This window comes from Oncorhynchus keta, chromosome 20, assembly GCF_023373465.1.
Source record: "Oncorhynchus keta strain PuntledgeMale-10-30-2019 chromosome 20, Oket_V2, whole genome shotgun sequence".
Lineage (NCBI taxonomy): Eukaryota > Metazoa > Chordata > Actinopteri > Salmoniformes > Salmonidae > Oncorhynchus > Oncorhynchus keta.
The window spans coordinates 9,260,323-9,275,229 of NC_068440.1; the positions used below are offsets into that span (position 1 = coordinate 9,260,323).

Here is a 14,907-nt window from a genome sequence, read left to right on the forward strand (position 1 = left end):
TAATATTTTTTTCTTCTTAAAAAGATAGGGGTCAAAATTATTGCCACCCCTGTTTTCAATATCTTTCAATGCCTCACCTCGCAAGGATAACGGCCCTGAGCCTTTTTCAAAAATGTTTTATGAAAATGGAGAACACATTGAGAGGGCTCTTTGACCATACCTCCATACAGAATCTTTCCAGATCCTTGACCACCTTTGTCTGAGCTTATGACCTGCCCTCTTTAATTCAAACCGCAGGTTTTCAATGGGGTTGAAGTCCTGAGACTGAGATGGCCATTTCGTTCATGTTGATTTTGTTGTCAATTAAACATTTAAAGGTCCAGGCTATCTGCCCCTTCCAGACCCTGCTGGTGATCGCTCACAGGCTGAAGACCATTGAGAGGGCAGATCAGATCATTCTGATTGACCAGGGGACTGTCCAGAAGCAGGGCACTCACCAGGAGTTGATGGACAGGAATGGGAGCTACTACAAACTAAGAGAGAGACGGTTCACCGAAGACGATGCGCCACATTGACCAGAGCAATGCTACTGTTTGAACTGTAAATAGTGATGTCCTTTTCTCACTCTCACTCTGACCAATACTCACAACCTCCTAATATACTGTAAATCCCATACACATCATGACAGTGACATGTATAAAGCCAAGTTGATGTAAATATTGAATGCAGTTAGAGATCGGCAAGCAGCCAAGTGGTTAGAGAGTTGAGACAGTTAGGGAAAGGTCAAAAGACTTACTACTGGAAGTCACTCTGAATAAGAGTGTCTGCTAAATGTAAGATACTTTTACATCAGTGATGGAAACTTCATTTTTTTGGGTGTGAGTTGTTTTGATTTTAAGGTATTGTATTGTACTGTATTCTTCCCTTCATTTTGAGTGGCACACGCTCTCTATTGTTCTTCTGTGACCCCAGCTGACTGTAAAACCATTTATGGAGCAAAGGTCTATCATGTTACCTATCCAAGAGATAGGAACTAGTGTAGTGAACCTGCCATGGTGTAACCACTCCCTGCCAAATCTGATGCTTTTTATTGGCTATTGAGAGGCTTTGAAGTCACTCCCCAGTAAGAGCAGTCCTCCGACAAATGGAATTCTGCAGTATTTCAATGAAATGTTTCAAGGACAAAATGACTTAAGTGATGTATTTAAGTATGTTTGTTGTTGTAGTGGGAAAGTAACATTAAGTAATCCCTGAAAATGATACTTTAAGGAAGCTGACTTTAAGCTTCTGGGGCTCGTAGAGTGTTTGTGAGAGTGTCGTCTTTCCATTGAGGGGTCATAATAGTTTGTTGTAGCTGCAGCAGCCACATTTGCCAAAGTCTATTTCAGTAACCAAGATAACTGAAAAGGGTTTCCAATGTATGATATTACTGTGATATCATATGATATAGTGGACCCCCCCTCCCAAGGGGAGCCCCAGGACAGAGTTTGGGAAACCCTGCTCCACAGGAATGAATGAAATTCTACAATATTTCAATGAAATGTTTCAAGGACAAAATAACATGTATTTAAGTATTTTTGTTGCGGTAGGGACAGTAAACATTCGTAATTCCTAAAAATGATACTTTTTATATGTTTTTTTATTTAGTCATTTTTTATGTTTAGCTCATATAATATCATTTAAAAGTATGAATGAAGGCGTCTGTAATAGAATGCATGTGGCAAAAATAAATGTAAACATTAATACATTAATTTCTATAGCTTCCAAAATATTTTTTTTTACGATAGTGGGAGAATGCCAAGATGGAGGCACGGCGGCTTCAACACGTCGCCCCCTATCAGTCATCTAGTGTATATAATGAAATATTGGTTTGCACCCCACAGGCGTATAATATTTCAGCACACTGCCCCCACCACATGATTTCAAATCATTTAAACTCAGATCTGGAATTAGGTCACGAGAAGTGGAGGGAACTGGCACAATAACAAAATTGAGGACAATCACAAGGGATAGTCAACTGCTGTGTTGGCTACTCAACTGCTGTGTTGGCTACATGCAAGAATGGGTTGGCTTCAGAAGTTTCCGTAGTTGGCGGTTTCCTTACTTACTGGCTCATCAGAACCTGATCCTTCCTAGTTTGCCTAGTAACTGATTATGTATTGGCAGTCAAATCATAGCTGGGAGCTCCCAAAACTACTGCAAAGAGTTAAGAGCATTAAGGTATAAAATCATGGTTACTGATGCCCTTGGGATGTCCCTACCATAAACTCTAATCCTAACCTTAACCCCTACCCTTACCCTAAACCTTAACCAGGACCCTTACCTAACCCTACCTTAACTCTTACCTTACCCCTTTTAAAATTCAACTTCAATGGGTTGACTTCAGAGTCGTAACATCTCAAGAATCCCACTTAGACATTTTCCAGAAAATAATGGTTATAAGGCACTAATAGATGGCCTTTGCTGCTATCTAGTCAGTGGATGATATTAGAGTTAGGCAAACAACCACATTATTGGCCAAATTTGGTCACTTTTTGTGACACAAATTCTAAAATAATCATAGAAACCCCATTTTATTTAATAGAGAACACATTGTATTTCATAGAGAACACATTGTATTTCATAGAGAACACATTTCACATTTTGAAATTGTGACGACGTCGAGGGCTTTGTGGTCTGTGGGGAAATGACAGGAAGTCACAGGTGAAGAGAGGAAAGCGAGGCAGTACCGATGTGGCTATTATCTTAGGTCACACACATTCCTCATGGCAAGCTTTCAAAATAACTCATTGTTGACTTGAAGACTCACAGGGTGAGCTACACTCTTATTTAGATTGATGGGGCAGTGGTAGAGACGGTAGATAGTTTCAAATCCCTGTATATTCAGATCTCTGTGTAGGCCTATAGTTACTCTATGCATACCAAGGGACGAATGAGCTGAATATCCAACTCCTCCTGTAAATGTGTTTATCTTGATGCCATATTAGACGATGTATACATCTTTCCCCATCCTATATTTTTCAATTCTCCCCCAACCCCCATTTAATTTAAGGATCTACAAGCTGAGGAACTAAGAGAGGATCTCAGTATCTGCTGCCTCTACGCTCCTTGCCAACATGGTGGTCAACTACAGAGGGATGGGTCTCTCCATGGGCACAATGATATGTGGCTGGGACAAGTAGGCAAGTTAAAGTTAGGCCCTTCAGGTTGCCTGGTTTGTGTGTCTCACTGTTAGAATAGATTATCTAGTCTAGTCTTTTATTAACAAGTGATCAATGATATGGTCAATCATTTGATAATGTCAGTATTCAGTAATATCATCGGTCATTTGATAATGTCAGTATTCAGTAATATCATCGGTCAGATGGGTTTGTTTTGTATACGGTTTGACTATGAAGTTTGCTCTTTTAGTGGGTAATTAACAAACACTCATTAGTTGAAATTGTATTGTCAGCCTGCTACTAATAGACATTCATGATGATTATTATTGTTATTATGATTGCAGGGTCCTGGGCTGTATTACGTTGATGACAATGGTCTGAGACTGTGTGGAAACATGCTCACCACTGGGTCTGGTAACTATGGTGTGATGGACAGTGGCTCCCAATATGACTTGTCTGTTCCAGAAGCCTATGATTTGGCACAGAGGGCCATCTTTCATGCTACACACAGAGATGCTTACTCTGGGGGAACAGTCAACAGTAAGTCTGAGCTTATTACCTGGTTTATAATGGTGTGTGTGTGTGTGTGTGTGTGTGTGTGTGTGTGTGTGTGTGTGTGTGTGTGTGTGTGTGTGTGTGTGTGTGTGTGTGTGTGTGTGTGTGTGTGTGTGTGTGTGTGTGTGTGTGTGTGTGTGTGTGTGTGTGTGTGTGTGTGTGTGTGTGTGTGTGTGTGTGTGTGTGTGTGTGTGTGTGTGTGTGTGTGTGTGTGCTTGTCTTTGTTATTTGCACTGTATCACATGAGAGAGACTGGTTGGATCAAAGTTTCTCAAGAGGATATTGGTGACGTGTACCACCACTTTTACAATGAGAAGAAGCAAATCTGACCCATTAAAACTATATTCACGGTTACATCAATACATCATAAACATAGTCAAATAAGTATGTAAAATAATAAGTATCATGGAGCCGTGACCTTCTCTCGGGCAACATTAAATGGCAGTCACTGTCTTCAATAAAATACTTTTTTAGAGAACTGTCATAGTATTTTTTTTTAACAATGTGGTTATGAGTATAAGACAATTATTTTATTTCAAATATTGAACAAAATAAAATCTTTAAAATTGTCTTTCAAATATAAGTTCACATTTAGAATTTATTTTCTCCTGCCACAGAACTTTCTAATGTGTTTTACAATAAACTCTTGTTAGATCTCACAGGTATTTGGAGAAAAAAACAGGGCTGATATGACATTTTTGTTCCCCAAGAGGTCTAATAACCTTTTCATACCACTGAGCTAAACCAAACCAAGCTGAGCCGAGCTGAACTGTGCTGGCCTAGTTACGCAACTGGTTACGCATCCACCATTGATGCTGGAACCATTCTGAAAAGGACAATGTGAAAAGAAAATATCTGAATATTGTCATTTGAAATTTTAGAATAAAAATAAATAAACACAAAATAAATATATACTATTTCATGCTGGGAAGATTTTTCCATGACAGAGGCAACCAGAGTCAAGTGTTTAGAGAGTTGGGTTAGCTTTAAAAATATATATATATATATTGTTCTTATTCTAAACATTCAGTGACATATGCATCATAATGTAGAAACTTCAAACATAGATACATACCATTCTATATCTATGGGCCCTAGTCTCTAAATACATGGCTCTGGAGGCAACCAAATCTCATTTACGACACGCAAGAGTTAGAGGCGGGTCCGGTCCACATTATATTATGGTACGGGATTAATGTTTCTTATTTTACCACACAGAAAGTCCCTGGAGGCCCGTCCCTTGTTCTTTGTCTATGTTTTTGGCAGTCTGCCTGGCTGCACCACTGCTAAAGCCACAAGACATCAGTACTCCACCTCCCCCTACCGGGGAACATTAACCTATCGATATAGAACTTAGGTGATACTGGCAACCATTTTATGACCAGATCTGCGACTGGTACACATCACCACGAAATGGCCGCGGTCGAGTCGCATACAAATATTGAGCATTTCCTTTTGAGAATCCTTAACACTGATCAGGGAAAACACTTTGTGCATTTATCTTGCAGGTGTTTTGAAGTATTCACTTGGTCAGTGTCTTGTGAGTCTTCTTCTCACCTTTTCTGTTTGTGCATCTGCAGCACGGGTGCAGACATGCATCATCTAGTCATCCAAATCATTGACTTAATCAATCAAAGTTTTGATAAGAAGTGCCTGAGTTTATATACAGTATCCTCTCCTCTCCTGCCCCTTTAGGTTGGTGACTCATTAACAACAATGCACCTAACTACTGCCTACAGAGAGGGAGGGAGAGCACAAAGGGGAAATACCAGCAGCCATCTCATCTCAAGACCTTCTAGCATCACAAACTGGCCGACAATCAGTTGATCTGTATCTGACATGGGTGAAGCTGCAATTGTCGCACCACTCCATGCCGAATCAGTTGGCTTGCAATCACACCCAATGATGTACAGTGCATTTGGAAAGTATTCCGACCCCTTGACTTTTTTTCTTACGTTACAGCCTTATTCTAAAATTGATTAAGTTGTCGTCCCGTCCCCCCATTAATCTACACACACTATCCATAATGACAAAGCAAAAACAGGTTTTCAGAAATGTTTGCAAATGTATAAAAAATGGAAATATAACATTTACATAAGTATTCAGACCCTTTACTCAGTACTTTGTTGAAGCACCTTTGGCAGCGATTACAGTCTTGAGTCTTCTTGGGTATGGCGCTACAAGCTTGGCACACCTGTATTTGTCTCTGCAAATCCTCTCAAGCTCAGGTTGGATGAGGAGCGTCGCTGCACAGCCATTTTCATGTTTCTCCAGAGATGTTTGATCAGGTTCAAGTCCGGGCTCTGGCTGGGCCACTCAAGGTCATTCAGAGACTTGTTCCGAAGCCACTCCTGCGTTGTCTTGGCTGTGTGCTTAGGGTCATTGTCCTGTTGGAAGGTGAACCTTCACCCCAGTCTGAGGTCCTGAGCGATCTGGAGCAGGTTTTTATCAGGGATCTCTCTGTACTTTGCTCCGTTCAGCTTTCCCTCGACCCTGACTGGTCTCCTTGCCTCTGAAAAACATCCACACGGCATGATGCTGGCACCACGCTTCACTGTAGGTATTCAGACCTTCAGAATCTTGTTTCTCATGGTCTGAGTCCTTTAGGCGCCTTTTGGAACACTCCAATGAGGCTGTCATGTGCCTTATACTGAGGAGTGGCTTCCATCTGGCCACTCTACCAGAAAGAGCTTATTGGTTGAGTGCTGCAGAGATGGTTGTCCTTCTGGAAGTTTCTCCCATCTCCACAGAGGAACCTTGGAGCTCTGTCAGAGTGACCATCAGGTTCTTGGTTACCTCCCTGACCAAGGCCCTTCTCCCCCGATTGCCAGCTCGAGGAGAAATGTTGGTGGTTCAAAATTTCTTCCATTTAAGAATGATGGAGGCCACTGTGTTCTTGGGGAGCTTCAATGCTGCTGAAATGTTTTGGTACCCTTCCCCAGATCTGTGCCTTGACACAATCCTGTCTCAGAGCTCTACGGACAATTCCTTCGACCTCATGGCTTGGTTTTTGCTTTGCCATGCACTGTCAACTGTGGGACCTTATAGACAGGTGTGTGCCTTTCCAAATCATGTCCACTCAATTGAATTTACCACAGGTGGACTCCAATCAAGTTGTAGAAACATCTCAAGGATGGTCAATGGAAACAGGATGCACCTGAGCTCAATTTCGAGTCTCATGGCAAAGGGTCTGAAAACTTAAGTAAATAAGGCAAAAATGATTAAAAAATAGTTTTTATTTTGTCATTATGGGGTATTGTGTGTAGATTGATGAGAATTTGTTTTATTTAATCCATTTTAGAATAAGACTCAAACGTAACAAATGTGGAAAAAGTCAAGGAGTCTGAATAGTTTCCAAATGCACTGTATATACATTCTGGATTGCTGATGCTATGTATTGGCCATTGACAGGCTTTGTAGTCACCGGTCGGCCATATTGGCACTCCCCAGTAAGAGCAGTCCATAGTAATGGATGGAATTCTACAGTATTTCAGTGCGATGTTTCAAGTACAAAATTACATGTATTTAAGTATTTGTTTTGTTCTAGTGGGGACAGTAACATTAGTCATCTTTAAAAATGATACTTTAAGGACATTTTTTAAATACTTTTTACTTTTATCATTAGCTCAATTAATATAATTTAAAAGTATCACTAAAGTTGTCTGTAATATAATACATGTGGTAAAAGCTTTATAAACTATAGCTTGCAAAATATTTCTTACAACGATGGGGGAGTGCCAAAATGGAGGCACGGTGGCTTCAACACAGCGCCCCATAACCGTCATCTAGTGTATATATAATTTATTGATCGCATCATGTTGGAAAGTACCTTCTGCCTTTGCTTTCACTTTAGTAAAAGCACTTCACCAAACAAAACCATGCCAAGCCCTGGGTCTCGTGACTGCTATTGAGGCTTTGATACACAATATTGCTGTTCAACAAGGACACCTTATCTGATCGTAATAAACAAAAGGCTGCATTAGATTTCATTACACAGACTTGGTTTGGTGTTAGATATTTGAGAATAGTCTTAGCAAATGAAGCACAACTTCCAAGCCTCATCATCAGCCTCACCTTAGGTAACCCATGTTGATAGTGAGTCACCACGGTGACCTGACACCGAAGATGATATCAAACATGCTGATTGTGGTAAACAAACAGCAGAAGTCCACTGCGATGTAAAACTAGAGAAGCCCGTTTGCAGCCACAGAGGATGTGTCACACACCAAACCAAAATAGGCAGATGATCTAAGATGTCTTCCTGTTTGTTAAAGCTATAGGAAACTAGATAGTCTAGACCGGACCATTACTGAATTTGTTGTAGCTGCAGCAGCCTCATTTCCCAAAGTCTATTTCAGTAAGTAAGATCACTGAAAAGGGCCTCCAATGTATAATATCACCATGATATCACATGATATAGTGGACCTTGTGTGGTATCCAGCTATGGTATTTTGATTGTCCTGATTTCTGACTAAGATACAGTGGTATCGTGCATTATTAAGGATTTATACCAGCCTTCTCCTGACACCACAGAACTTGTGTCAGGTAAACTCCCGTTGTCTTGTTGTGAATCCCCTAGATTACCCTGAAGACAGCACATTTTATTGGCCCTTATTGGTTCATCATCTTACAAGACGACATGCAGTTTCCTGTCCCGTTACAAAAAAATGTGAATGTGGTCACTGGAAAGTCCTTTTGAGTGTGTTGAATTAAGGATTACAGTAGTTAGGGAGTTGCGCCCCACAGAGGTACAATATCTCAGCACACTGCCCCCACCACGTGATTTCAAAGAATTGAAACTCGGATCTGGAATTAGGTTACTAATGTGGGAGACAAGAATAGGAGGGAACTGGCACAATTTCAAACTTGAGGAAACTCTCAAGGGATAGTCAACTGCTGTTTCGGCTAATAAAATATGGAATTGGCTACATGCAAGAATTGTTCCGCTTCAGAAGATTCCTTAGTTTCCTTACTTCCAGGCTCATCAGAATCTGATCCTTCCTTACTCCCATAGTAACTGATTATGTAATAGCAGTCCAATCAAATAACACCCAAAACGAATGCCAGGAGTTAAGAGGAACAAATAGACTGTATTTTCTGCTTTCTAGTGGATGAGATTGGATTTAGGCAAACAACCACATTATTGGCAACATTCAGCTACTTTTTCTTGACACTAATTCCGAAACAATCATAGAAAATATTTTATGTCATAGGAAACACATTAAACTTTAAAAAATAAATATATATTGTGGTTACACTCAAAAATATGAAGAGGTCAAATGGGCTCCCGAGTGGCACAGTGGTCTAAGGCACTGCATCTCAGTGCTTGAGGTGTCACTACAGACACCCTGGTTCAAATTCAGGCTGGATCACAACCAGCTGTGATTTGGAGTCCCATAAGGTGGCACACAATTGCCCCAGTGTCCCTGTAGGCTGTAAATTGGCTGGTGTAGGCTGTCATTGTAAATAAGAATTTGTTCCTAACTGACTTGCCTAGTTAAATTAAGGTTACACACAAGGGCTTTGTGGTCTGTGGGGAAGCCACAGGTGGTGAGAGGCAGCACAGAGTTGGCTAATATATTAGGTCACACACATTCAGTATGGTGTAATTGCAGACTGCAATTTGGGGGTGTTTCTTGATGTCAGCTTTCCTTGATATCAGGAAACACCCATTGGTCAGTCCATTGATACCTGCCATTGGTCCGTTTTCACACTGCCCCACACTGCTTATTTCGAGGAGACTTCCCGGATTTACAATGTCCAAAAAACACTTGTTTTAAAGGAATGCTTTACATATGATAGGAATTGCATCATTTGTTTATACAGTACTAAGCGTGAATGTCTAGAACCAAAACATTTGATCATATTACTCCAGTGCTAACCTCCCTACACTGGCTTCCTGTTAAGACAAGGGTTGATTTCAAGGTGTTACTGCTAACCTACAAAGCATTACATGGGCTTGCTCCTACCTATCTTTCCGATTTGGTCCTGCCGTACATACCTACACGTACGCTACGGTCACAAGATGCAGGCCTCCTAATTGTCCCTAGAATTTCTAAGCAAACAGCTGCAGGCAGGGCTTTCTCCTATAGAGCTTAATTTTTATGGAATGGTCTGCCTATCCATGTGAGAGACGCAGACTCGGTCTCAACCTTTAAGTCTTTACTGAAGACTAATCTCTTCAGTGGGTCATATGATTGAGTGTAGTCTGGCCCAGGAGTGGGAAGGTAAACGGAAAGGCTCTGGAGCAACCAAACGCCCTTGCTGTCTCTGCCTGGCCGGTTCACCTCTCTCCACTGGGATTCTCTGCTATACTCGGCCTTGTCTCAGGACGGTAAGTTGGTGGTTGAAGATATCCCTCTAGTGGTGTGGGGGCTGTGTTTTGGCAAAGTGGGTGGGGTTATATCCTGCCTGTTTGGCCCTGTCCGGGGGTATCATCGGATGGGGCCATAGTGTCTCCTGACCTCTTCTGTCAGCCTCCAGTATTTATGCTGCAGTGGTTTATGTGTCGGGGGGCTAGGTTCAGTCTGTCATATCTGGAGTACTTCTCCTGTCTTATCCAGTGTCCTGTGTGAATTTAAGTATGCTCTCTCTAATTCTCTCTTTCTTTCTCTCTCTCGGGGGACGTGAGCCCTAGGACCATGCCTCAGGATTACCTGGCATGATGACTCCTTGCTGTCCCCAGTCCACCTGGCCCGTGCTGCTGCTCCAGTTTCAACTATTCTGCCTGCGGCTATGGAACCCTGACCTGTTCACCGGGCGTGCTACCTGTCCCAGACCTGCTGTTTTCAACTCTCTAGAGACAGCAGGAGCGGTAGAGATACTCTTAATGATCGCCTATGAAAAGCCAACTGACATTTACTCCTGAGGTGCTGACTTGTTGCACCCTCGACAACTACTGTGATTACTATTATTTGACCATGCTGGTCATTTATGAACATTTGAACATCTTGGCCATGTTCTATTATAATCTCCACTCGGCACAGCCAGAAGAGGACTGGCCACCCCTCATAGCCTGGTTCCTCTCTAGGTTTCTTCCTAGGTTTTGGCCTTTCTTGGGAGTTTTTCCTAGCCAACGTGCTTCCACACCTGCATTGCTTGCTGTTTGGGGGTTTAGGCTGGGTTTCTGTACAGCACTTTGAGATATCAGCTGATGTACGAAGGGCTAATATAAATACATTTGATTTGATTTGAATGTCTGTGGATGCAAAACTATGAGCATTTAACATGTTTAACCGCCATGAAACAGCACTAATAAACTTGACATTTACACTTGTCCAACACCTCAAAATCGTATTGCATAGCCTACAACTCCGTTGTGTTTGTCTAACACTTACACAACTAAACTAAGACTGTGTGAGAGTGAGAGGCTATAACTGGTGTCCCCCCACCCCCATTTTGTCATCAGACCAGCCTCAATTCGTTGGGTTATGGACTCAACAAGGTGTCGAAAGAGTTCCACAGGGATGCTGGCCCCTGTTGACTCCAACGCGTCCCACAGTTGTGTCACGTTGGCTGGATGTCCTTTGGGTGGTGGACCATCCTTGGACACACACGGTAAATTGTTGAGCACGAAAACTCAGCAGCATTGCAGTTCTTGACACACTCAAAGTGGTGCGCCTGGCACCTACAACCACACCCCGTTCAAAGGTTACTTAAATATTCTGTCTTGCATATTCACTCTCTGAATGGCACACATACACAATCCATGTCTCAATTGTCCCAAGGCTTAAAAATCCTTATTTAACCTGTCTCCTCCCCTTCAGCTACACTGATTGAAGTGGATTTAACAAGTGACACCAATAAGGGATCATAGCTTTCACCTGGATTCACCTGGTCAGTCTATGTCATGGAAAGAGCAGGTGTTCCTAATGTTTTGTATATAAATACTATAAGCAATAGTTTTGACTAGTTAAGATGTCCTCACCTACCTGTCATGGTACATTTTTATATCTCTGCTGTCACGGGCGTCCTCCTCTTCATCTGAAGAGGAGAGGCGAGAAGGATCGGAGGACCAAAATGCGGCGTGGTATGTGTTCATGATGAAATTTAATAAAGAAAACACTGAAACACGTGCTTCTACACCTGCATTGCTTGCTGTTTGGGGTTTTAGGCTGGGTTTCTGTACAGCACTTTGAGATATCAGCTGATGTACGAAGGGCTATATAAATAAATTTGATTTGATACACACTATACAAAACAATAAACGACCATGAAGCTAAATGAGAACTGTGATGACACAAGCAATCAATATAGACAATCACCCACAAACAAACAGTGAAACCCAGGCTACCTAAGTATGATTCTCAATCAGAGACAACTAATGACACCTGCCTCTGATTGAGAACCATACTAGGCCGAAACATACAAATCCCCAAATCATAGAAAAACAAACATAGACTGCCCACCCCAACTCACGCCCTGACCATACTAAATAAATACAAAACAAAGGAAATAAAGGTCAGAACGTGACATCTGCACACAAACCTCTCCAGTGTCATCAGAAACAAACAACAAACACACAATAACAATAATAATAAATAACAATACATTTTATTTAAACGCTTTTCAAGACACCCAAAGTCACTTAACAACCAAAGTCACTTAACACCCAAAGTGACTTAACACCCAAAGTCACTCAACACCCAAAGTCACTTAACACCCAAAGTCACTTAACACCCAAAGTCTTTCTTGCTCCAGTCAAATCACGTCAAACTGAATTACAATCTTTCAATTCACACAGAAGCTTCAGTTTCTTAGTGCTTGGATTAGTAATCCTATTGTTTAAGTTTTATTTTTGGTTTAGTTGGAGACATGAATCCTACATATCATTTGTTAACTTGTCAACAAGTTAATAGGCTATTTACTATATTGGAAAATTGATATTGAATTGTGTTTGGTTATCAATGCAACCAAATATCAACATTTGAAGGAGATGTATATTTTGTGTCACTCACTAAGTCTGGATTTAATTAAATGTATATGTTGGATTCACGTCTCAACCAAGAATCAAAGTTAAAGAATTGGACTAAATCAAGTCACAATTATTGCATTTAAAATTGTATTTGATTTAGTCCTCTTTTTTTACTTAGATTTTTGGTTGAGATGGAGACGTTAATCCAACATGTTAATGCTTAACTTGAAGTCCATCACTTTAATAATGCCACTTGAAGAATGTTTACATATCTCATCTCATTCGGAAAGTATTCAGACCCCATGACTTTTTCCTCAGTTTGTTAAGTTACAGCCTTCTTCTAAAATTGATAAAATTATATTTTTTCTCATTAATCTACACACAACACCATATAATGACAAAGCGAATACAGGTTTTTAGAAAATTTTGCAAACAAAAAGACCTTATTTACATAAATATTCAGACCCTTTGCTATGAGACTCGAAATTGATCTCAGGTGCATCCTGGTTCCATTGATCATCTTTGAGATGTTTCTACAACCGATTGGAGTCCACCTGTGGTAAATTCAATTGATTGGACATGATTTAGAAAGGCACACTCCTGTCTATATAAGGTCCCACAGTTGACAGTGCATGTCAGAGCAAAAACCAAGCCATGAGGTCGAAGGAATTGTCCGTAGAGCTCCGAGACAGGATTTGGTCAAGGCACAGATTTGGGGAATGGTACTAAAGAATGTCTGCAGCATTAACAGTCCCCAAGACCACAGTGGCCTCCATCATTCTTAATTGGAATCGGGGGAGAAGGGCCTTGGTCAGGGAAGTGACCAAGAACCCGACAGAGCTCCAGAGTTCCTCTGTGTAGATGGGAGAACCTTCCAGAAGAACAACCATCTCAGCAGCACTCCACCAATCAGGCCTTTATGGTAGAGTAGTCAGACCGAAGCCACTCCTCAGTAAAAGGTACATGACAGCCCACTTGGAGTTTGCCAAAGGGCACCTAAAGACTCTCAGACCATGAGAAACAAGATTCTCTGGTCTGATGAAACCAAGATTGAACTCTTTGGCCTGAATGCCAAGCATCATGTCTGGAGGAAACTTGGCAACGTCCCTACGGTGAAGCATGGTGGTGGCAGCATCATGCTGCGGGGACGTTTTTCAGCGGCAGGGACTGGGAGACTAGTCGGATCGAGGGAACAATGAAACGGAGCAAAGTACAGACTGGAGCGTAGGTTCACCTTCCAACAGGACAATGACCCTAAGCTCACAGCCAAGACTATGCAGGTGTGGCTTTGGGACAAGTCTCTGAATGTCATTGTGGCCTCGCCAGAGCCCGGACTTGAACCCGATCGAACATCTCTGGAGAGACATAAAAATAGCTGTGCATCGACGCTCCCCATCCAACCTGACAGAGCCTGAGGGGACCTACAGAGAAGAATGGGAGAAACTACCCAAATACAGGTGTGCCAAGCTTGTAGCGTCATACCCAATAGGACTCAAGGCTGTAATCACTGCCAAAGGTTTTTCAACAAAGTACTAAGTAAAGGGTCTGAATACTTATGTAACATACCCTTCGGATTGACTTTGATAGCAACAGTCAATATATTTATACGGAACAAAACTATAAATGTAACATGAAACAATTTCAACTATTTTACTGAGTTACAGTTCATATAAGGAAATCTGTCAATTTAAATAAATACATTTGGCCCTAATCTATGGAATTCTCATGACTGGGCCGGGGCGCAGCCATCACTGTGCCTGGGAGTGCATAGGCCCACCCACTGGGGAGCCAGTCCCAGCCAATAAAATGTGTTTTTCCCCACAAAAGGGCTTAATTACTGACAGAAATACTCCTGAGTTTCATCAGCTGTCCGGATGGCTGGTCTCAGACAATCCCATAGGTGAAGAAGCCGGATGTGGAGGTCCTGGGCTAATGTGTTTACACATGGTTTACGGTTGTGAGGCCAGTTGGACATACTACCAAATTCTCTAAAACGACGTTGAAGGCGGTTTATGGTAAAGAAATTAACATTCAATTATCTGGCAACAGCTCTGGTGGACATTTCTGCAGTCAGCATGTCAATTGCACACTCCCTCAATCTGTGGCATTGTGTTGTGTGACAAAACGGCACATTTTAGAGTGGCCTTTAATTGCCCCCAGCACAAGGTGCACCGGTGCAATGATCATCACGTTGGGAAAAAGTCTCTTCTGCCTTTGCTTTCACTTTCAGTTTAATAATTCACCAAGCAAAACAAGCCAAGCCCTGGGTCTTGTGACTTCTATTGAAGCTGTTATACACAATATCGCTGTTCAACAAGGACACCTTATCTGATTATA

General features: G+C 41.7%; 1 pseudogene; it reads left to right on the forward strand.

Moving 5' to 3' along the window:
• The first annotated feature begins 269 nt into the window (after positions 1-269).
• On the forward strand, positions 270-4,128 carry LOC118399311 (proteasome subunit beta type-8-like; annotated as a pseudogene).
• The last annotated feature ends 10,779 nt before the right edge of the window (positions 4,129-14,907 follow it).